The following is a 24880-nucleotide window of genomic DNA, read 5'->3' on the forward strand; positions in this document are numbered from 1 at the left end:
GGTCCTGCCGGGCGGCCGCTCCCGGCTCTCTCCGGCCAGCGGGCGGGGGTCCGCGGCGCCTGGCTGCGCTCCGCGCACACGTCCGGCACGGCGGGGCGGCCGCGCTCCCTGCGCGCCGTAAGGAGCGGGGCGGGGCCGCGGGGGCACCGCCCGTCGGGGGGCCCCGGTCGGCTTCGTGCGGGACGGGTAGCGGGGGGCGGGCTGCCCCTGGCCGCCTCTGGCCCGGGCACCTGCAGCCCCTTCGCGGGGCACGGGAGCTTCTTGACTTTCCGCGAGCTGCCTCTGGGAGCGACGGTTCAAAGCTCACCTGGGAACCTTCACATCGCTGACGAGTTCTTCATACCCGTCGTGTTTCTGGGACCAGTTTTTGAGAGAGGGATGTGTGTGTCTGTGTGTGTCTGTGTGTATGTGTGTGTGTATTTTAGTTTTTAGGGCCCTTCAGGGAAGGGCAGGCAGCACAGGTTACCAGTGCACTTTTTTTGGTAGTTTAGGTGTTGCTCCAAAGGCACTCAGTAACACACCTGTGAGATTGGATCCTATAATTCAGAAGTTGTGGGTGCACTGGAGCAACATCAAGTAAAACAGCATGGGCTGGCAGTGCCGTGTCCAGACAAGTGCACACGCTGCCAGTACCTGGTGGCAGAGCAGCAATGTTGCACCATCATAGTAAGTTTACACCAAGCCAGAACTAAGAAGATGAGACGCTGCGAATGTGTGCATCCTAATGAGAGATGTATTAGTAGGAATAAATGAGCACAATTACAGAGCTCCAGCTGACCTCATCCAGAAGAGAATATTATATTTGTTAATAACAAGGTTTGGCTTTCTTAGGGAAACATTTTCTTGGCACCGTTAAAGATCTCTTAATGAAGATGTCTCCTTGGTCCCAGTCCTGCAGTGGGTTCTGACTGCTCAAGCTCATACCTGCAAGGGGCCCTGTTGTTTCCATTGGGTTTGCTTTGGTCACAGGAACCTTATGCCCTTATAATAATTTATAGAGACCTAAATTTATGCTGTGCATGAAGAGTGGCTAACTGGGAAATGTCAGTGACATTACATTTTATTTTTTCTGAATCAAACATACTACAAAAATATAAACCAAAATAGTCTCTGGGATCTTCTTGAGTATTTTATCCATTTTCATGCATTGTTAGGTCAGGATGTAGACAGACTGTTAAGATAGTTGTTAATGACAGGGTTTTATCTCAGACACAGTTTCATGGAACCCTTGCTCAGTTTTTCATTCAATATGCTAGTTGCAGCTACTCCAGCTTTAATCACTTCACTTCACAGGATTTCTCCCTCTGAGTCATGCAGTGGGTTTAATCAGTGTGGAGGAAATTGCCCACTTTATCTTTTTTTTAGTTAATCATCTGTTTTTATTAAGCATTCTGGGAAATGTTTGCATGATGATGTACCCACACATCAGGCAAGTATAGTAGTAGTGTGTCATTTTCTTTTACGACTATAAATCCCTGGAATGGATGCAACATTGCTGTGTAAGAATGTTACAGTTATTTTTATTACTTATTTAATCAAAGCATTGTTCCACCACATCTTCTAAGACACTCTTGATTGTGCTGGGCTGGTAAGTTAGGATCAGAAGTACGGCTGGCAAAGACTGAAAGGAAGCCAGTAATTGCCATGATCCTTTTTCGTGTTCTAGCTTGTAGCTGTGAAGATTGCTTGTGGTGTTCTGTAATACAGTAGGACAATGACTTATTAACTACTATGTGTTGTTGCATCAGCAGAATCTGACTGGGCTGCGACTGTTTAGTTGGCAACCAGACAAGAAACCTGGTGTTTTATTTTGCATATGGTGTAGACATTGCTGTTTCAATAATAATTACATGAAAAGGAGGATTCATTATTTTCCTGAGTGTTTTGGAGAACAGAATTATTATTCATCAAAATTTATCTTTCCAGAAGATTCTACTCTGTTAGACATTGAGTACCCATTGGAGGGCTCCCCAGTAAAAGAGAAGTGGTGGTTGCAACACAGGGGACGTGTTGAACACCGGATGGCAGCTCCTAGCTAATATAAGATTTCTGCAAATCAGAAGGGAAAAAAAAAATCAGGCAACAAAACAGTTTCTAGGAATTTTACCCTCAGCATCTTAAACACAGCTTGTTACATGACAAAGAGGAAAGAGTGTCTCCACATAGAAATAGCCCTGGTGAAGCTGCTGTTTGCCTCAGAGGTGTTTGTTAAAGCTTGAAGTGGGAGGGTGAGGATGCCTGCCCTGCTGTCCCTAACTGTCCTCACCTCCTACACATGTGTGCTCGTGTGTTCGTGCCCAGGCAAAGCGCACACAGCTCCTCTTGTTGGCTGACCCTTCACCTTCACCATCCAGCCTGTGGGGAGGAGAGCAGTGCTCAGCTTCCAACTGCTGGTAGCAATAAGAGAAACTGTTTTATGTCCCCATTCCTTCCCTGTGAACAAGGGCTTTCTGTGTCTTCCTTTGTCTTGCTTTCCTCTGTGTTTTCAGTGCCTCCCTTCCCTCTCAAGGGTTCCCATTTCTCTGCTTTCTGCCTACATGATAAATAATTTTGGGGTGTCAGCATTTTGAACTCATTTGGGAACAAGGAAAGAGGTGGCAAGTTGCTGGAAGGTGTTACTGATTCTCAGAGCTCTTTGTTGATGGAAAGACAATTGCTGATGTGATTGTAGTTGACAAGTCTGTTAAAATAATACCAAAGACTTTTCCATTCTGGCTTTTCAGCTTTCCCATCTGGCTTTTTAGCTTTCTTGAAAATTGACAGGATTCTCCTGAGCTGTGGTGCCTAAAATCTGCCCTGGGAAGGTGGAACTAACAGGATGCATTCTTCCAAAATCACTGTCCTACATATGGATTGGAATAAAGCTGAATGTAGGGCATTTGTAAAGCCCAGTTTAAAAAAAATAGTATTGTTATCCCTTGCCATTTTAAAATTGCTCAGGAGTTGTGGCCAGATACTGTGAAAGCTGTCTAAACAAGTACTGTTTTACTGTCTTGTAAATAAAGTGATATTTTCATGTTATACTGCTGACAGAAGGTGATGCATTTTGGAAAAAAAAATGCAGATCTGAGGTCTTAATTTCTTTTTAATTTGCCTTTGTTTCTCTTTACAACTCTAACAGGTGAGACATTAACCATGAATAAGTATTTCACCATCAGTTAATCAGAGAGTAATCAATTTTCCTAGACATATTTTCCTAAAAGACATTTTTGTGGTAGGTAATTCCAAAGAAAACTAAATGCACGGTGGAAAAATAATTAAATTATAAACTTGCTACAATGGCAAACACTGACAGCAAATGTACCCAATCTGTGTGAATGAGTTGGGAATGTATCTGAAATTCTGAACTGTGGCAATACATTTGACACTTACAGTATGGACACTTATAGTATGTATCCATGACTGAGTATAAATAAATCACGGCAAAAGATATTTAGAGACTGTTGTGCTGTTCACATAATAGGTTCCAGTTTCTGATTCACTAGCGTAATTAAAAAAAAAAAAAAAAAAAAAAAAAAAAAAAAAAAAAAAGAAAAGCAGCATGGTCTTTTGCTAAAGATTAATTTCTCCAGTTCTCATTGTCTTCTAGTTCTGTCTTTTTCAGCTCAGAGCTCTATAGTTAAGTTAGATGTGGGTTCTTCAAAGGAGAATCCAGAATATTTGATACACTGATGCATGAGAGGAATGCTGCAGCAATTTGTTCTAAAATATTTCTTATTTTGGTTTAGATGTTGTTGGTTGGGGTTTCTTTCTGGCTTTCTCTGAAGTCCATGGTGAAAACACAGGAAGTTAATGATAAACCATGAGAATTAAATACTATGAAAAGAGCAAAAAATGTTTTGAAGGAAGCATAATTTTGTGTTGTAGCCACTGAGACTACTGTAATGAATCCAGACACGCAAGGAAGGCTTATTTTAGCTGATTTTTTTTTTTACCTTTAACATCTTCTAGTGCCCAGAAACAATCAATGAAGCAATATTGCTGAAGCAGCTGTGCAGTCTCCTTTGTCATTGGTGTTACTGCTGTATTTCAGACTTCCTTGTCTTAATGTCATCTTAAAGATGGTGAAGGTATTTTTGGACTGATGTGTTCTTTGTGGTATCTTACATCTTACTGATGAGTATGTTTTGGATTTTACTTATATACACAGTAGTAGCTTTAGAGTTGACTAAGTGATCTTCATGCTTGCTGACACCTGACATTGCATACATTATATGCCTTTCTTGTACATAATTTCTGAAATTCAGCAGTATCAATGCTGTCATTCCATTCCAGATCAATAGCATAAAATAATAGATAGATCAATAGATAAAATAATATACTATGCCTTAATAGTACAACCCATAATTTACCTTAAAGTTTGACTGTAGCTTGTCAGCCTTTTCATTCCTTCTGATCCCAATTAAGTTCTTCTGTAAGGGTGCTTTAGGAGAAAATCCTGTGAGTTTAATGCTAATAGAAATGGTCAATATTGTGATTGTAGCAATTAGAACCAGAGCCTGGTCTGAATTTAATGTTGCATTACTTTATTAAAAGCCATACAGTTTTAAAATCTGTTTTATTTGAGCAGTGTGACTTCTCAGGGTGGTTGAGACTTTGGTTAGCCGTGGCAGAACTTTCTTTTTTCAGCTTTCAGTGATAATCCCTTAAACCTGTTTGGAAAGAATTACCTGTGATGTGGGAAAATAAATTCAGTCTCTGTATTTATTTGATCTTCTGCTGAGATTGCAGATAGGGTGCCAGTTGGTGCCATCTGTGTTTATAGATTTTGCAATAGTATTCACTGGGAGATTATCTGAAAGCCAAATCAGTTTACATAGGTCAGTGAATTGCAGCTTGCAAGGCTTTTGTCTGGGATCTCTGTAAACAAGTTTTTCAGACTTTTCATTGAACTTTCATTTGTCTAAACCTGAAGTGTGTGGTGGTGATAATACACCAGTATTATATGTTGGTAGATACATTTGTCTTTAATGGTTATGTACTCTTGTTTTGTCTCTTAGCATATGCATATTACTTCGATACATCATCTCTAAACAGTAAGTGTGTGGAGGGAAGGTTGTGCCAAAAATACTTTCGTATAAAGGGGTGAGGTTTTTTATTTAATGTTTATTAAGTCATATATGTATATACAGTGTTGTAAATATAGTTACTGTTCCTGCTGTTAAAGTACCTGTAGAAGAGAAGGTGCTGCAGATAAGAGCACATATTCTATCAGGTATTAGGATTTTACTGATGTTCTGGTTTCAGCTGAGTTAATTATTTTCCTTCATAATAGCTGATATAGTCCTATGTTTTGGATTTAGTATGAGACTGATGTTGATAGCACAGTGATGTTTTTGTTGCTGCTGAGCTGTAGTCACAACAAGTCAAGGACTTTTCAGCTTCTCATGCTCTGGTAGCAAGTAGACTGGGATGAACAAGAAGCTGGAAGGAAATGCAGCCATGATAGCTGACCACAACTGGTTCCAGGGGTGTTTCACACCAAGTCCTATGGTGTGAAACCAGCATTATGCTTAGCAATAAAGCTGGGCGAAGAAGAAGGGGATTGCAGTGATGATGTTTGTCTTCCCAAGTCACTTTTAGCTGTGATGGAGCCCTTCTCCACTGCTGATTGATGAACACTGGCCTGCCCATGTGAAGCATTAATTCAGTTCCCTCTTTTGCTTTGCTTAAGTGTATAGCTTTTGCTTTACCTATTAAAGTGTCGTGAGTTTTATCATTTTCCCTTTTCTGATTCTCTTCCCTATCCCCATGAGGGAGACTGAGTGACAGTCATGACAGCTAAAGCAATATTTGTACAAAGTACCTCAACAGAGTTCTTTTGTGCAAAGAATGGCAGCATCTTTTTGCACAACTGTTTAGTACTGATGAATAATACATACTGAAATATGCTTTAAATAAAAATATTGGAGAATATCTTGTGCAAATACTCTAGTTCTTGCAGCCTGCTATGAAACTTCTTTCAGAAAATAAGGCAGTAGGTATTCATGGTCATCATGAAAACTTTGGCAATTCTAACTCTATTTCAGAATAGCCTGATAAAACTTGAATTCCAGAATTCTGCACAGGCAGGTCTGAGTAATTTATGTTTACAAGAACATTTTAAATGTAAGTTCTAGTTTTAATATTGTAATGTATTATTTTATTTTGCATATGGGAAATAGTAGCATATATTTTAATTTTATATTCAGTCATATTTGTGGATATGTTTCTGTGCTCTTAGAAAGTCATTTTAAGTTCAACACAAGTGGTGGGATGAATACGGCATAATTGTAAAAGCTTCATGCATTCCTACATCTCATTGCTCTCTCTCTCTCTCTGTCTCTGTGCATTGATTTTTCTCCAGCTAGTTTTTATCTGGTATGGTTTCCCTTTAAGGAGTTAACAAACATCTTAATTTTTCTCTGTTTTGGGGCTTTTAAAGGTACTGATAGACATGCTACATGACAGCTGGCGTATAAGATATTACGCATACTGCCCAGCTGATTGCACTGCTGAGATGGTAGGTCATTTAGAAGAGGTATCCACTTTGCAGGAATGTAGATGAGGTTTGTGTTGCATACACATGTTTATTCAATCATTAGTCATGATCATGACTGCATAAAATCAGTGCAATTACCTTCGACCAATCTTTACATCTAAATGGCCCAGACCGCATTCCATGATAGCCCTGGCAGCTTGAATTTGAACTTGCCTTTTATCGCAGCTGAATTTGGAGTACAGAAATATCCAGCCTTTCTTGAGCTTGGTTACTGCAAGAATGGTACATGTTAATGTGAAAGACTGAAAGTCCTGTCTAAAACAGAGCTTTAGGAATAGTCTAATTTTTTGGTGTTTGACTAGTCTGTACCAACAGTTTACCTTGTTTTTCTGTTGCTCACTGCATGCATTGCACAGTAGGTAAACAATCCTTAAGAGAGCGTCGGAGCTGTCTCACATACTCATGTGCTTTGTACTCTGTGTAGTATGACTCCGCTTCCCAACCAGCTTTAAAGAAGGCCCAGGCAAGGTCAGAGAATAGAAGTCCACATTTTCAGCAAAGTGTCTCCAGCTCTTGACTGGTGGTTCCTCATTCTTTCCACTGGCTGCTTGGAACTGGGCAAGGAAAGGGTCTCAATAAATAATTTATTTATGAGCAGGTTGTAACTTCTTATTTTCCAGAGTGGTCAACCCTGTAGCTCCCTTTAACCTTCCACCACCCACCCCCACCCCACCCCCCGCTTTTTTATTTTGTTGTTGTTGAATCACTGGGAGGAAGAGATTCCACCTGATGTCCCAAGAGGATCATAGAAAGATAGGACCAGAAGAGACCTTATGGCATTATCTGCCCCATTCTTCTGCCTCACATTAGGATCATCTGTATCTGTCATCTGTGACTTGTTCTAAGGAACTCAGTGGTCTCCCTTATATCATCATGACATGTTAAAATTTTCTTTGTGTGTTATCCAATTAATTCCTTTCCTGTAGTAATTTAATACTACAGTTGCTCATTCTACATTTGTCTAGGACAAAGTAAGTAATTATTTTTTGTGTATTATGGTTTCTAAGCTATAATAGCCTGCTTTTTTTCACCTCACAGGCACTGAGTTTTGTACACCGGTTATTTTTGTTGCTTTTCTTTGGGTTACCTTTCATTACTTCACATCTATTTTGTTTGTCCAGTTAAGAATATATTTGTCTTGAGGCTCTAATGATGTAGAATAAATCAGAATGGGATCCTCCTCTTACTTAGTGATGTGATGAGGATCTTCTTTTCAGCACTGTGACTCTCTTCAGCAGTTAAATTGGTGAGGAGAAGAGACATCTGGGATGTGATGATACTTTTGTAAAAACATGAATGGCATGGTGAGGGGCTTAGGGATAAGTTGTTCATTTTCTCTCCCAGTACAAGAACTAATGAGCATGAAAATTAAACTAGCAGGTGTTGGGTTTGGAATAGCAGAAAGAGGAATTTTGTAATGCACATATATTAAATTGTGTAACTCCACAGGAAGTTGTGGATACTGAAAATTTATATCAATTAGAAGTGAAACTGGACAAAATTAATGGAAAAAAGAGTCTGTAAGGGATTATTAAATACATAAGCATGACCTCTGGCTTTGAAAGTCCCTGAGCTGCAAATTATTGGAGACAAGCGTATTTGGGGAAAGTATGACTAAATGATTACAGTATTCTCATGCTCTTCCCCAGACACCTGCTTTTGGCTGCTCTTGGAGACAGAGGTACTGCATAGACGATTTGACCTGGCATGATTTTAGATTTGTCCTTTTTAATTGTAAAAACTTAAGACGCATTTTTCTATGAGTTAACAGCTCAGGGTAGCATCTGCAACCCTTGTATTTTTTAGACCAAAAGCCTCCAATCCATTTTCCATGTAATTTAAGACAGAAGAACTTTCTTAATAGAACACAAAGATTATCATGAATGTTTGTCTCCTGCCAGTTGGCGTCAACTGCAAATTATGTTTCATTTCAGTCATGCTAAACTGCCAGATGAGATAATACATATTGTCTCATTTAGGCAATCCAAGCAGCTATGTCTGTAATCCTAACTTGGCTTTTCTGAATTATTTTCTCCTACATGTGTGTGAAATTGTATTTAATGTGAAAGTTTTTTGGTTTTTTGCCCATCTCCCTTCTAGTGTAAATACATTTTAACTGCTTACATGAACACATGCTACATGAGATTCCCTGCAGAGTTAGAGAAAAGACTGAAAGCCTTTATGTCTCTGATGGGGACAGATGAGTATAGAGGGAGGAGGATGCTTTGTTGTTCTTTACCATAGATGCTGATTTACTGATTTACTTGATTTAGATTGTTGATTCAATGATTCATCTTTAAGGCATTTGTAAGCTAATCAAAACCCATAGCCACATGATGCAAATGTCTCATGTAAATATAACTTTTCATCCCCAGTTTTAATGTTAACCGTATACTAGTAGGTCTTCTGCTCTGTCAGATGTTGCTCATCTCTCTGTGACTCTGACAATACCTAAACAGATATTGTTTTTACTTTTTCAGTTGATGTGAAGTCAGCTTGAATGCAGCATCCTGCACTCAGGCAAACTTGACAGAAATGTGCTTGTGTCTTTGCTTGCTTGGGCATTAATTTGTATTGCATAGTGGTCATACAAAATGGTGATGTTCCAAATGGTTATCTGGCATTTATGAAGACACAGCCATATGTTGCACGTCTTCTTTACTTTTCTGTTGTGTATTAATATGTTTAACACATTTTGGCTAGGTATTCTGAAGTGAGTGTGAGGGTTAAATTAATAGTGTTTTCCCTCCAGACTATATCTGTAGGCTGCTTCATGTTTTACCACACAAATGTTTCCTCTATTCTTGTAATATCAAGTAAACAATTTTACGTTCCTCCTCTCAGTGGTTTGGGGCATGAGGAAAAGCAATTTTGCCAGGAGGTTCAAAGCCTGTGCAGGATCATAGTGGCAGTGAGGGTGTTTTGTGCCAGTTATTAGGTTGTTCTGTGTTACTGGTGGTTGATTTCCTAGATTTATCCTGTGCTACTGCAGTGGAGTCTGAGTTGAAGAGAAAAGGATCATGTAGATATTAGGAATTTCCTTCCTGAGCCTCTGTAGTCTGTAACTACATGTGCTGTTGAGTAAATTGATCATACTTTTACTCCATACACTTTGCTTCACATACCAGAGTGGGCTTTACTTGAAGTGTGTGGCTTTGGAGGTGGGAAGGAAAAGGCAACATTTTGGTTTGTGTAGGTGACACTGCTGAAGTTTGTTGTAAATAACTGTGAGTGCTCTTGTGTTATTGTTGGGATATTTGTATATAGTAAATACTTTGATCTCTACATACTGAGTGAACATTAATTAATGTTAGTAAAGTTGTTTTCTGACTGCTTTAAGAATAGACTCTAGGAAACCCTAGAAAGATTATTTTGTTCAAATATCATCATTTAATACTTGCAGATATTTGAACTGATGATGTATTTGCATATAGCAAATAGAATTCTCTTCTCTGAAGGATTATTAAAGCTGTGCCAAATTCAGTTAGTCACAGTTAACAGCATCACAGCTGGTATTTTGGAACTGATAAAAGTAACTATTCTTTTTAGGCAGTAAAGTTTTCCAGCTTTTCTCTTGGACTAAAACACCTCTCCTGTATGGACAGAGAAAGATTCAGCTGTCTTTAACTGATTATACTTACAAGTGTGCCAGCTAACATGAAGCTACTGTTTAGATATCTAACTGTCTTTTAGCTGAAGAATAGTGCAAGGTTCTTTCCCAGAAATCTGGGGAATGTATCAGAGAGACTCACACTTTAAATGTGATCTGTGAAAACAGTAAACAAAAAATAAATAAAAATCTTTGTAATTTTTTTGTCCATTTAGCCTTTTGCTATTGAGTTATGCTGAAAAAAAATAAAAAATGTCATTGTATCTAGGTAGCAATCATGATTGATTGTTCGTTGACCTCAGATATTGACTGAGTAATTTGTTTTTCTTTCAGTGAGGATGAAAAGTTCATATTTCAGTCAAACAAACCAAATAATATGGGAAAGAGATCTCTCTCTTTCCAATGTGCCTTCCTTTACTGAAAGGACTGAACAAAAACTGATCAGTATCAGTGCTATTATTGCTCTTTTGTGTTCTTCTCTGTCAGATAATATGAAATGCTATTTAGAAGCATTGGTTAATTCAAATCTGCTATAATAGTACATCAGACTGGTGTCTTTCTGGCCTGAGGCATCAGCTGAAGAGAGCAGTTTATGTGTAGCCATCTTTGCAAAAGTGAAATATACTATCCAAAGTCTTCAGCTGTTACAACTCATAGGAGGAAGTTGGCCTGATAGCTGAAGAATGAGCACTTAGAGTCCCAGTGTATGGTGAAGTGGTTTGCAGTCTGGGGGAGAAACACAATTATCTGCTACTTACTTTTTGTGGGCTGACTTAGACCATTATGTGTCCTTCCTCAGTCAAATTCTCAGAAATACAAAGTTTCTTTTTTAGAAAGCAGAGGCTTGTTTTTAAGTTTATTTCCTGTGGTTTTTCTGCATAGCCTCAGAAGCTCAGATGACTATGTATCTTCTTATTTAAAGAGGAAGCAGGTATGGTCAAAACATTTGTTTTTCCTAAAGGAACTGTAATTGGTACGAATAACAAAAATGCACTACATGAAATAGGAACAAACAAGCATCAATAGGACTTAATATACAGAGATGTCTTGAAGAGTCCTGTGCATGGGGCACATAAAAAGAGAAGGCAGGAGCTCCAAGTGACAGTGCAAGGGGTCCCTCTTTGTGAGCTTCCTTGCTCAGGACAGGGAGCATTCTGTTGTCTTTGGATAGCCACAGGCATCTTGATTTTGCTTGAGAGAAGCAAAGAGTGTATCTCTTTAATTTGCATTTTGATGGTAGAAATAGTGTTTGTTCTGGTCTTGCAGTGAAGCTGGTGTCCTGCTTAAGGAATAATAAATAGGTCCACCAACCTCTTCTGTCTGCTGCTTAAAAATAGCAGTTTGATAGAGTCTCTCTGCTGTATGCCACTCTTCTTGTTTTGCATATAACTAAATTAATTATTTGATTCTGGTGAGTTATATGTCCTCATTGCTCTGAATTTAACTAGTTTGAATTGTGTTTTAAAATGTGCATGCCATTAATGGTTTAATAATGTAGTATAGTCTTTGTCTATGAACCAAGAGAGGAATGAACATTGCTGCTCAGCATTGTCCTTAGTGAGTAGAGGCTGATTTAAGCTTTGAATCTTAATTTCTCCATGCATAATTTATTTTAGTTGTTTTTATTTGTGTGTTTGTATTTTCATTTGACTGAGATAAAGATTTAAAGCAGAAAACTATATATGGTTATAGTCAGCATAAAACTGTCTAGGCTGCAGAAGCTTGATTTTTTTTCTGCTTTTTTTTCTCCTTTTTTCTTTGAAGTTCACATGCCTTCACAGTGGAATAAATGATTCAGTAGTTGGTCCATCCCCCTGGATTATGGATCTGTTGAGAGCCAAGTTTTTTAATGGCTCCTATGTGATCTATCTTATTTTGAAGATAGGGTACGTTAGTTTTTTGGAAAGGGCAGACACACCTAACCTGTCAGCCAGTTGGAGGAGAAGCAGCTGTTGAATGAAAAATTTCATATTTCTTCTTCTGTAATTTAACATGATCAGGAAGTAGTTGGTTTTCCTTTTCCTTTGCATGTAGGTTTAATTTGCATTGTACGCTGGCAGCACATCATCCATACCCACTTTTGTGGTTGCTGACTGTGGCTCAGAGACCTTTGTAGTTCTGAGGGCTTTTGCACCTTGAAGTTTTAAAAAATAAATGAAGCAGTCAACAGAAGACTTTGTTTTTCCTATTTGCATTGGATTATTGGGGAGTTCAAGCCTCTGAAGAGGCCTGTAGCTATTCCTGCATCCTCAAATGCCACTGGCATAGCTGGTGTTGAGTCTGGCAGTGGTGGTAGTTCTTGATGCTGGTAACCATTTGGTGAATGTCTCTCTCTCCTTTTCCAGCCATATGTAAGTGATCTGAGCATTGCCTTGGGTGGGTGAGTTGCTTCATCACTAATATGTGTGACTTTCTGGAGGGAGTGTGTGGTCCAAGAGACCTCACAGATTTACTGAACATGGCCCACACTGTAGTTATGTCTGTTATTTATTACATCCTTTCAGAAACAGAAGATAAACTAGTTTCCTTAATGACTATGTTTTTTCATATGCTTAACTGAGCTTCTGCCTGTAGAGGGGGAGATATTTTGGCTCCCTTTCACTTATTTTTCTGTGTACTAATGTTTTTGTGCAGTTCAGCTGGAAGATTCACCACCTATGCATTGGTTTATTCCAGCACAAGATAGATAGCTGTTTAAATATGTGAATAGTTAAATTTTTAAACATGTGTACTGTCTGGAAAATATTATAAAAGCAAATGGCTGTGTGTTGCAGTTTTCATGATGTTTAATATGTATAATAATGTGATTGTTTTTTATATTGGTAATTTTTGAGATGTATTTTGAGCCTCACAAAAAAACGCAGTCTTAATTTTGATTGAGTGGACATGTGAAAAAAGTAGTGTTTGACCATAATTGGCATGCAGAACACCTAGTACATGATTTTCCAGGACAGAAATCTGTGAAAAAAATATCATCAGATATAGGAATCATAGTATCATCCTCATTCAGCATCAAGCATCCCAATTTAAGTAAGAGGAAGAACTTAATTGAGTTTTTTCTTGAAATATTTTATTTAATAATATGCAGTTGTGTATTTTAAACTAAAAAGAAAATGGGTCTGAGAAACCTGAAAACTATTAAAGAACTAGGAAAATCTGTAAGATCTGAGTTTGAGGTAGTAATGAAGAAATATAAGTTCCAATTGTATGCCAAAATATTCTAGGGACAAACAAAGGGGGCGAGAGAAAAATTGTTTCTTTCCCGTTTTATAAACACTTCTTTGTCCATTTGCATTTACATTTGTTTGAATTGCAGGCATTTCAAGGTACATGTTATGAAAAGTTGTTGATGGATTCACAGGAATTAAGAAGAAGGTGTCAAAAGGATCAAAGGGTTGGTGGGAAGATTTGTGAGGGAAACAAAACTACTCTTAATAGCCTTTTTGAACAGTGGTGAAATTAGGGCAAAGAAGCAAGGTGATAATGAAATGAAGAAAATGTTAGCTATGTGTCAGTGTTATGTTTTGTATTGAAATAATTTTCTCTGGAACTGTTTCCTATCAAATACCAAAAATTGCATTAGTCAGATGCAATAAAATTAAATGGGTTACTTTGTTCAGAAAGCAGTGCTGTAATGAGCAGTCTTGCATTGACCTAGACTGAGCAGACTGTCTATTCCCTACCTCCAATTTCTGAGAACCATTTGTGGGGTTTTTGCTGTTTTTAGATGAACTTTAGCTTCATTAGTGCTAAAGTTTATTAGTTTTTGAACTTGTGTTAGAAGTTGTAATGGAAATATTTGCCAAATATTGATTTTAATATGCAGAATCTACATGGTGATACTTAGATGTGTAGGTTTATAGTTAACCCCTTTCATTTTCCATGTCTGGGAAACTTTCATGTGTGATTATGTCAAATGGTTCATGTAATCAGTCACTGGAAATTTTAAGTGTAACCAATAGGCAATGAACTAGATCAAACAAAACAAAGGAATATGACCTCTGTTCTAAAAAACAGGGAAGCAGAATTTTTTGAACAAAAGGAATGACTGAGGTATTTCCATTCCTCTTCCAAAACCTCATAGCTATATCTCTTCTTATGAATTAATGAGTACTGCTCATAATTTACTTCTCAGTGAACAACTGCATCTGTAGTCATACAGTCTTCTGGTGTTTCCCTAAGAGGTGGGTTGGCACACTGCCAGGAAGTGTCATTCATTAAATTAATTATCCCTGGTAAATGCAGATTTTGAAGTCATGAGGCATTCGCTCATTTCATAATTTGAGGAAGCTTTCTGTGATTCTGTCTGCTTACATTTATAGTTTGTGCATTTATGGTTGATGCTTTAGAAAGATAAATGTTGCCCAAAAAATTAACACAATCAAAAGTTAGTAAAAGCAAAGTTAGCTCATCCCTTTTTACAGTAATTTTATTCGTTGCATTGTTGAACTATTAGTCTTTTTAGTTGCATGAATTGTTTGAGTGGATTGACTTTTAAAGCTGCAATCAATTTCTCAACTTGTCCATTTTTTGGCATGACTGCTGTTGAGAAAAAATGCTTCTAAGAAACCTCAATATTCTGGAGCATAACTGAGGGGCATTGTTTTGCAATAGGAAAACATGTATATTATGAGTTGGTCTTTCATTATAGCTAGGGATTTCTTTAACATGAAAATTTAAAGCACGATCCATGGACTAACAGTTTTATTCTGAAATAGAAAGCAATAATATCTTTGCTTTCCTCTCTTAACAGATAATGCAAAATTAGATGTTAAGTTGGACTTCATTTTGATAGGACCAGAATAGCAGAAAATTAAGTGGTGTCAGTTTCTTTATAAAATTTCAAGTATTGATTTTTATATTGAAATTATGTCTGTTAAATGGAACATCTGTCTTGTTTCAGCAGAAATGAAGATAATTGCTTCAAAAAAGTGCATCTTCACTTTAGTATCTTGAATTTTTTTATCTCCTACTCCTGTCAGTTCCTCAGAGTCTGTATTTATTATTCTTTTAGACAAGTAGTGAAGTTGTGTTAAGCATTTGAGAAATAAATGGGTGCAGATAAGAGAGAAAGGAGAGAGATTTACTTAAGAGATCTGTTCCTATTTGGGTTTTTTTCTTTGTTTTGTTGTGTTTGGGGTTTTTTAATGTTTCGTTTGGGGGCTTTTGGGTTGTATTTTTTTTGTTCGTTTGGGCTTTTTTTTTTTGTTTCAGCTTTTTGGGGTGTTTGGTTGGGAGTTTTTTGTTTGTTTTGGGGGGTTGTTTGTTTGTTTGGGTTTCTTGTGCTTGATCTGACTTTGGTAGAAGAAGAGTGTTCTGAGCAGCTTTGGAGAGGGTGTCCAGTACTGGGAGGTTGTCTTGAGGTACCAAGTGAACAGGGCATATTTTTCAGCCACTTGCAAAAGCCTAATTCTATTAATTTAACTTATTTATTTATTTATTTATTTATTTATTTATTTAATATAGTATTGAAGAATTCCAATTCTTACAACATGGTAAGAGTGTATAACAGATACACCATGAACTGCCTGAAGTACACTTTCAGATGTTTTCAGGAGAACTGTAGTTGTGAACTGTATATGTTAAATAACACTAATAGCAGTCTATCTACTTCTCTTTCTCTTCAGGAGGAATTAGTGTTTAATGTTGTCTGGAACTGTATGGAATTGTAAAGAGGCCCATAATGCATTGTTGAGCTCCTGTTGATGAGAGTTTTGGGTATTTTTAAAGTTACCTCAGAAGCTGACTGACACTTATGAGATGTAATCTTCCTTTCCTTTATAAAACTCTGCTTACTGACACTTGAGGAAAATACCAGCATCAATTATAACATGAACTGGTGTTGAAAATTTTAATAACTAGGAATAACTGTAGACAGCTTTAGCTATATATTTGCGTTTCAGGTTTAGGTGGGTCTGTTGATCTAAAACTGAAAAAAATTACTTTTCTGTAAAGTAATGAAAGACAGATGACCCATTTGGCAGTGATGGTGTTGCAGTACCACAGAGATCTGACTGAAATTTGGAGGTACTATGAAGGAGAAAAGGAGGTGAATTGGAATGTATGGCTTCCACCCATCAAAATTATACATGATATATCTGATTAGCATCACATAGATGAGAAGAGATTAGTTCTGCATGTGCAGAAATGGAAAATGTGGGCTGGAAATTTAATTAAAAACCCAAAGCCAGCATAGCTGATGTTGTCACAATTAAAGCCCTTTTCCAATAGTAAGTGCTCCGTGCCCATTTTCAATTGTCTTAAAATTCTGAAAGAACATACATTTTTTTATTTGTCTCAATTATTTGAGAGCATACATTTGCTGGAGAGCTTGTGGGTCCCAAAGTCTGGTCTTCAGGGGTTGTATGCAGCTACACAGTAGATTCTTCATTTTAAGAGCTTTGTAGAGTATGTCTTCTCATCATGATGCAACTCAAAATGTTTCCCAGTGCCACCTATTAAGCTTCAGATGTCTGTTCATTTCTAAGATACACAGTATATCTGTATTAAATCTGAAATTACAAAAATAGTAATTTTTTGCATTAATCATTTGTGGTTTAAATTATTAAGGGAGGATAATAATCAGTGTTATCAAAACTTAGTCTCCCACCTATTTCACATCACAGGTGACTTCAGTTTTTGGATACTGAGGAGTCACTTACAAATCTTTAGGGGAAGTCAAAACTCTGTCCCTTGAGTTTGATTGTCCTGATCACTGTGCTCAGGACTGTTGAGCATTTTCTGTAAGAAGCAAATTGAACAGCACATTACAGTTTGGGCATTAGTATGAATGGCACAACTGTAAATGAGAGAGTAAAACCAACAAGATATTTATAATTAGTGTTGTTCAATATTTGGAACAGACACTGTAGCACTTATCACAAATCTGTAACAAAACAGGCTCCAGTCCAATAACTACAGCCATAAACAGAATCCATTAAAATCACCAAGGCCAAAGAAAGGGCATTCAGAAAATCTGGAAAAGCTGAGCAGTAAGTTCTCTGTTCTATTAATGCTATTTACATCTCTATCCTCTTCACCTTTCCCACACATTTATTATTATATTTTCTTCTGGAGAAGTTTCAGAGGCTAGAATATAACATAAGTGTTCTGTCTCTATTAGATTACATGTGATGACTCAATGTTGTACAATGGACTTACGGGCTGTATCTGTGTTTTGTTATGGACTGCTGGAGAGAAGAGCTGAATGTACAGATGTGTGAGTGACTGTGCTGAACAGTCAGAGTGCCCTTGCTGCCTGAGAAGGTAAGGGCAGATTGATGGTAGGAGGCAGTGATACACTATGTATTCACTGGGCCCCATCATTGGTAATTTCAGTCCTGACCTTCTGCATCAAGTAGTAGTAGGCAGCAATATTTTGCTCCTCGAGCAGTGGGTACTGCCTTGAAAACCATGCTCTCCTTCCTTCTGGGAAATGGTGCTGGGTGGACTGGATAGAAATGCTGGAAAAGGCTGGCTGTGTATATGACATTGGGTTGTCTTTGGTGGGATTGAATTAATAGGCAATTGAATAAGTGTATAAAACTAATGTTGACTGTTACAGGTTCGTGGTAAATTCATCTGATGAAAATTTCTAGGTTGTTTATAATGTGAAGTGACCAGTTGATGGATAAAGATGTGTAATAGACTTAGGTGAAGTATTTAACCTTTCAACAGCCATTTTTGCTCACAAAGTTAACCAAAGGAAAATCAAAGTATCAGCTTTGACCTGGCTAACTGACAGGTGCCTAATGTAACTGTAAATATGGAGTTGTTCTTGTTTAGCTGGAATTGCAGATAAGCTGCTCTCTTCACTCTTCATTTTATTGGTGACAAAAATCACATTACCCATGTGAGCCTCTGGAGAGTCACACAGCCAGAGCTTGCAAGGCCCTAAAGGACCCCTGTGGTCAGGCAGCTTGACTTTCAGGGCAATGGAGGCATTATATATTTCTGGATTAATTCTTGTTCAACCTGCAACATGAAAAGAGCGTTTAAAAATCACCAGTGATGGAAAAAGTCAGTGCTTTCCATGCCAATAACATACGGCAGATAGTGGAATGACAAATAATAGAAAGAGATGGTAATGTGGACAGGTTGGAATTTCTGAAGTCAAAGTCATCCTGATGAGAAATATGAATAACTCCATTGGCATGTCATGCGGAAATGTGGCAACTCTGAAAAGAGGGTCACAGCAGATAATCAGCTCAACATAAGTTGTCAACATAGAGGGAAGATCCAAGGATAAGAGGAAGGACCTGTCACAATTCCAGAGAATAAAAATGAGGTGCTCTGCCTATGAGTAAAGTTTGTATCATTTCTTTGGAACTGGTACAATTGCTACTGGAATAACCTGCTAATGTCTATGTATCATGAGATACATCATAACATGATGTTGACTGTTACTAGAGAAAAGGCATAAAAATCTATAGTAGACTGAGATAGGCTGGAATTAAGAAAGTTAAGGTCAATGCTAGAATTAAGATTACAATTTCCCTCCCCCATAGGTTTTTCCACCCTTGAAAATAAACTGAAGTTCAATGCTGAATTATTTCAGGGAAGTCATATGGCTTGAGTTATGTAGCAGTTCTGCCTTTCTAGTTTGATGAGGTATGAATCTGTTTAATAGAATGATAGACTACTTTGAGTTGGAAGTTACTTTTAATAGTCCAACCTCCCTACAATGGGCAAGGACATCTTCAACTAGATCAGGTTGCTCAGGGGTTCATCCAACCTGATATTAAATGCTTCCCAGAGTGGGGAACCTATCACATCTCTGGGCAGCCTGCTTCAGTGTTCCACCACCCTCACTGTAAAATCCTTCTTCCTTATATCTAATCTGAATTTGCCCTTTTATTAGTTTAAAGCCATTGTCACTTGTCTTGTTACTACATGCCCCTGTAAAAGTCCCTCTCTAGCTTTCTAGGCCCCCTTTAAGTACTGGAAGACGCTATAAAGTGGAGCACCCTGGGGCCTTTTCATCTCTTGGCTGAAAAACCCCAATCTCTCACCTGTCCTCACAGGAGAGGTGCTCCAGCCCTCTCATCATTTTTGTGACCTCCTCTGGAATTGCTCCAACAGTTCCATGTCATTCTTCTGCCCAACAGTTCCATGTCATTCCTCTGCTAAGGGAAGGGAAGTTCTGGGAAGTTCCAGGAAGAAAGTTCTGGGAAGGGAAGGGAAGGGAAGGGAAGGGAAGGGAAGGGAAGAATTAATTTGACTCTTCTCCCTAGCTTTTCCTCTCCATAATAAACTCCTATTACAGGTCTTGCAGATAAAACCTTTCAGGCCTATACTTTTAATTAGTTCTCATGTGGCCAGCATACTATTTCTCTACTACATACAGCGTTCAGTTTTCAGTAACTACAGAAAAAATTTGAAGCAGTCTTGAAGTTAGTCCAAATTTCAAACCCCTCCACAAATGGGCTGGCTTTAATTCAAATGAATGCATATGAATATGTATTCGTGCATGTGTGCATCTGTCATCTGTGTCTCTAGTAAGCAAAACTCCACAGATGTTTAGTTACCTGCATTAGTAACTTGGAGTATTTTCAATGTTTTGAAAAGAAAAAAAACAAACGAAAAACCAAACACCCCCAACACTTCTCTGACAACATGAAATAAAATTAAATCCCACTGTACTTCAGAAAAATTTCTGTTAAATCCAAGAGTTCAGTCAATAAACATTAGCCCCTTACATCAAATGTAGCTTATAAATGATTAAGCTTTAACAATCCCACCCCACTCTAGTAGGTCAGATAAAATCTGCTCCTTCTTAATTGGCAAAATATTTCACCAGTCTGACTAATCACTTAAGAGAAGTTAACCCCTTGATGCCACGTGTTTAAAGATTAACATTTACTGTGTTCAGAAAGAATAACCCAGTTACTTAAAAAGCCCCTGTTTGCAGGTCATTTCCTTTGATCTGAAAATACATACAATAGCTACTAGCCAACAACAACTCTACACAGAAGTAACTTTTTTTAAGATTTACATTAATTACAAATAGGAACCTGATGATCTGAATTCTATTTCTATTCTTTATGATCCAAGAAACTAATTTAAACTAATTTTCTCAATTAAAATCTTTACAATCATACCTAACAAAAAATCCCTGAAAAAAATCACCTGCTCAAACATGTGAACTCCACTGCTGAACAAATCTCATTTTCTCAACAAGAAAAAAACAGAGGCTTTTCTTATATTTCTTCAAGAGAGGAATACCAATTCTAGAAAGCTAAACTTAAAAAAAAAAATTTCTGAAAAATCTCTTTGGAAAAACTAACATATATTAACACAGCTCCAAGTAAGATTCTTAAGCAAGCACCAAAAGCAAAAGATGTGCTAGAGAATAGCTGAATTTCACCTTTAATCCCGTGTTAAAAAAACCCATTTTTTTCCCTTTTGATCTGTAATAAAGAGCAGTCAGGCATAGCAAGCAGTACATCTTCCATTGGTTTTTACTAAAGCCATTGGATTTCAGCTGCCTGGAGGCAATCAAGCCTTCAGTATGAAAAATGCATCACAGTGACAAACAAGGCGATGTATCACATGACATGCTTCCAACATATTCTAGCAAATAACACTTAATTCCCTTCCTCTGGTGGTACTGTGAATCAAAGTTGTAACACAGCTGATAATTCAGTGTGCAAGGTTACCATCAAGTTGCTCATGCTGTAGAACTGGGAGGAAGCTGGTTTCTGAAGTACACATCTAATGAGACTATGGTGCAGCAGCCAGCCTGCCTGCCTGCCCCATGACCCTGGCAGCTCAGCAGTCAGCTCTTTGTTGGGCTGGAGACTTCCTTTCACTGGTGCCAAAACATGGTCACTTTTAACATGCATTTTTTTTTGTATCAGCAACCTATCATCAGCCTTCATCATCAGTCGCTGGTAAAAAAAACGATGTTCTGATTAAACATGAGATGGCTGTCATGCCCCACATTCTCCCGACTCTGAAGTTTCATATATTTTTCATATATTTAAGAAGTTACTTAAAACCAGCCAAGCTCCTAAGTATAGGGCTCAGAAATGGTAATTCCCAACTCCTAACTGCAGGCACCAGCTAAGTCTTACAAAATCAGGTTCTTTCAAGCATTTTCTCTCACTAAATCAGGTTCTTTCAAGCATTTTCTCTGTCCTGTTGGCTGTCTTACTCTTGAGTAGGTCAGCTTCAGTAAGATGGGAAAATCCTCCAACTCCTCCCTTTTGGACAATTCTGTGACCTGGTGGTGAGGACACTTGGAGGTGGTAACTGCAGGTGGGTTCCCCAGTGTGCAGACAGATGGAAACACAGGTCATCCATTTTCAGCAGAAGCACCTGAACTGACAGGCAAAGGGTGGCTACAGGGCTACCTCTTAAAGCAATACACTGTGGGACTACAGGGCAGGCACAGTCCTTTTACCTGCACAGCCTCCGGAGAGAATCCTGTGTTGGCGGGCATGCCCAGCACCCACCAGCCAGGTGGTACCACTATGTCAAAAGTAGGCAGGAGATGAGCAGCAACACTGTCCATGGGCTAATCCTGTAGGACTCACCATTCCTTTGGTGATCTCTGGTTATTTCTACTGCTGTACAAACATTGCAGGCTCTAAGATCAGGTAACATGAGTCAGGTGGCAAATTTTTCAGTGCCACATGGGGTTCAAACGTGGAGTTGCTTTGAAGCTGCACCCAGAACTTTTATGACTGAATACACTTGTATATCAATTTCTGGCAGAATTTTGAAGTGAAGCATGCCATTCTGAAAGTAAATTAATAGAAGAAAAATGAGTCAAGGGAAAGATTCAGTTTCCTTTTACATGCATGACTCATTTTAATTATCATCCTGCACGCAGATCAGTTAATTGCTAGAAAGAACTGATTATTTGCTCCTTTTCTCATTAGGTAAGAGCCATTGCACACTCAGACTGAAAAATCACAGCATGAACTAAAACCAGACCTTGCTTTATATTACTAGCATATTTACTTTCTTTTGTATTTTTACCCTATTTTCAAACTATATTTTTTTGGAAATAATGGTGAGTCTACACTGCTAATGCATGTTTTTATTTTTTTAACATCTGAACTTTGTTACATCAGCTAATAAATCATTATAGTGTCTATTTTTTAAACTAATCTATTTTTTAAACTGTCTGTTTTTAAACTAATGCAGATGCATCTCTAGAAGTTTATATTTAAATCAGTGAATTAGGAACACTATTTCATAGCATAACTCAGTACACGGGATTTTCTTCAAAGCAGTTATCAGATCGAGTTTGTTGTCGAGTTATTTTTATTTTACTATACTGTAAGGGATCTCAAATTAAACTAATTTTTCAGAGAAGAGAAAAAAGGACAGAAATTTTAACTGCTTTTTAGAGTTATGTGATATCCTTCAGGATTTTTTTATGGAACAACAGAAGTCATGCTGGCAAGAGAAGACAAAAATCAAATTGAGCCCTGGTGACATGGCAAGTGCTCATCTAGTGAAATCATGCCAAAAGTAGCACCTATAATTAACATACAATGGAATGATAATGATGAAATCTCAAAAAAAAGTTATCTTTCATTCTGTATGAAGGGGTTGTGTATTGTGGTTGGGAAGGTATCTTTTTATTCCTAAAGAAATCAGATACGTATATTGAAATAAGACATGGCAGGTATAAATAGTGCACTCTCCCCGCTGCCATGAATTATTATTGAAGAGTAATATATCTAAAGAAATTATCTGGATTTACAAACATTCTCACTTATGATTTTTTTTTTTTTGGGAGAAAATTTATCTTCAGCAGGTATTCACCCTTCATACCCAAATAGTGAAGTTTGGGTAGGAAGTTTATCCTGACATTATTTTAGCACTTTCTTTTAAGTAGGAGTATTCAAATGATATACATTTTTTTCAGATGACAGTTAGTGTTTTTGTTTGCTTTTTTGGTCAGCTGATCATTGGAAACCTCTGGTGATTTTCAAAGCAGTGGTGCTTGGACAAATTTTTCTAATTTCACTGTCTCTTCCTTCACAGGAAGGAAGTGTATCTCTTAGCACACTTCAAGTGATCAGATCTGTGTGTTCAGATATGGCCACATAAATTTGTTTGTTAACTGATAGATAAGTTTAGGCCATTTAAATTCCTGTTCTTTAATTAAGTTTTTAATTCTGAACCTCAGTTTAAAATATATGTAGGACCTAGGAGATCTCAAATGCTTTCCTGGTGGAAGTGAAAGTTGGAGGTTTGTGTTTTGTTGTGACATTAAGTATCCTTAAAAAGGGAAGTCAGTATATTATTAGCAGTCATGCTTTAAACTTAGTTATCTCAAATAAGTGAAGATAGCTGTCAGGCACTGGATATATTATTCTGTGGAAGAGCTGTATTTTTGAACTGAACTGTGAAATGTGCATTTGTCCCGAAGTTGGATATTTATGCAAACATTTGTAAAGTTCATGCATTTGTACATTACTACACAAAATACTGTGAATATGTATGTTAAAATACTTAAGACTCACAATGCTAGCAGTAACATCTGTTACTTAATTAACAGATATTTTATTTTAATGAAATGTATGCTACAAATTTAGCTGTGCTTGTGTTGCTCAATAAGAAAATGTTTTTAAGTTAAATGATTGTGCCTTTCAGTCATTTAAAATAAACCAGCAAGCTAATAATATTTTTAGGTAGGTCTCTCCTAAATCTGAGTGTCTGTTTCTCTTCTGCCATGATTGCAGAAAACTTTAGCATGAGCAATTGCCAAGGCTGAGTGCTGGTGCAGTACTGCAGTCCTAATAGAAAGCTGAGATGTCTGGAGTAATCAGAAAAAAAATAATGTGTGAGCCTAACTCCAGTCAAATGATACTAAAAAAATATTACAGGGGAGGCAAATTAGAGGTGTTCTGAAGTCCCACAGATGGGCAACTTTTCCAGTGGTATTCAAGGAGGGCAGTACTGGGCGTGATCCAGTGTCTTGATTCCCCAGAATGGAGGGAGTGTATAGCCTTGCTCTGCTCCTGACCAGCCCTTCTCTCCGCCTCTCCCAGACTAACTCAAGTCAAAAAGAACCCAGGCTTAGGATGGTCTGTCATGTTGTTGTAAAAGAGGGAAGGAGATGGTACTGTCTGGTCAGGTATAGGGGCAGAGTGAAGGGAGGGGAGAAGGGTAAGCCTGCTCTGATGTTCCTTTTTCATTGGCAAAAAACTTTGAAAAAACTTTAGTTCAGCTGCTCCCAAAGCTGCAGCCATGGGGTTACAAGCAGGTCTCATCTTCTACGAGATGCTTTCATTTTGTGTATGTTACTCATCATTTGGATCAAAAGAGGTCAGTGGATACAGGATAAGATGTATGAGAGTTTTAGGAACAGATCTCAGGCTTGGCTGCCTCTAAGGGTATGACATGACTGATACCATGAAACTGGCATTGTTCTGCTTCAGATCAAAGGTTTGCAATCTTCTCCCCATCTCATTTCTAATTCCAGATAATTGGGGACAAGCACAGCAGGACACTGTCTGTCTGACACATCTAAATAAACTCTTATTGCAGAGATTCCTGTTCAAAGCATTCCGCCTTTTCCCTCCCCAGTGGTTGTGTTTCACAGATGGAAGGAAGCCATTTTGTTTTCACAACTTCTGTTATTGCCGTTTGATTCTCCCCTGGGTATCTCTTTTTCCAGGATTACAGTAGCAGTAGTGTTAGTTTTGGAAAGAGGAAAATAAACTGGTCTGTTCCTGGAAATTGAAGTAGTGCTTTATGGAAAGAGG

At 37.9% G+C, this 24880-nt stretch overlaps 1 protein-coding gene across 1 annotated transcript in view; it reads left to right on the plus strand.

Annotated features, from left to right (window-relative positions):
• The window catches only part of LHFPL2 (LHFPL tetraspan subfamily member 2), a 116223-nt gene that overhangs the window by 540 nt on the left and 90803 nt on the right, over window positions 1-24880 (plus strand). The gene's annotated exons all lie outside the window — the stretch shown is intronic.

This window comes from Onychostruthus taczanowskii, unplaced genomic scaffold (genome assembly GCF_017590055.1).
Source record: "Onychostruthus taczanowskii isolate IOZ18803 unplaced genomic scaffold, ASM1759005v1 scaffold46, whole genome shotgun sequence".
Taxonomy (NCBI): domain Eukaryota; kingdom Metazoa; phylum Chordata; class Aves; order Passeriformes; family Passeridae; genus Onychostruthus; species Onychostruthus taczanowskii.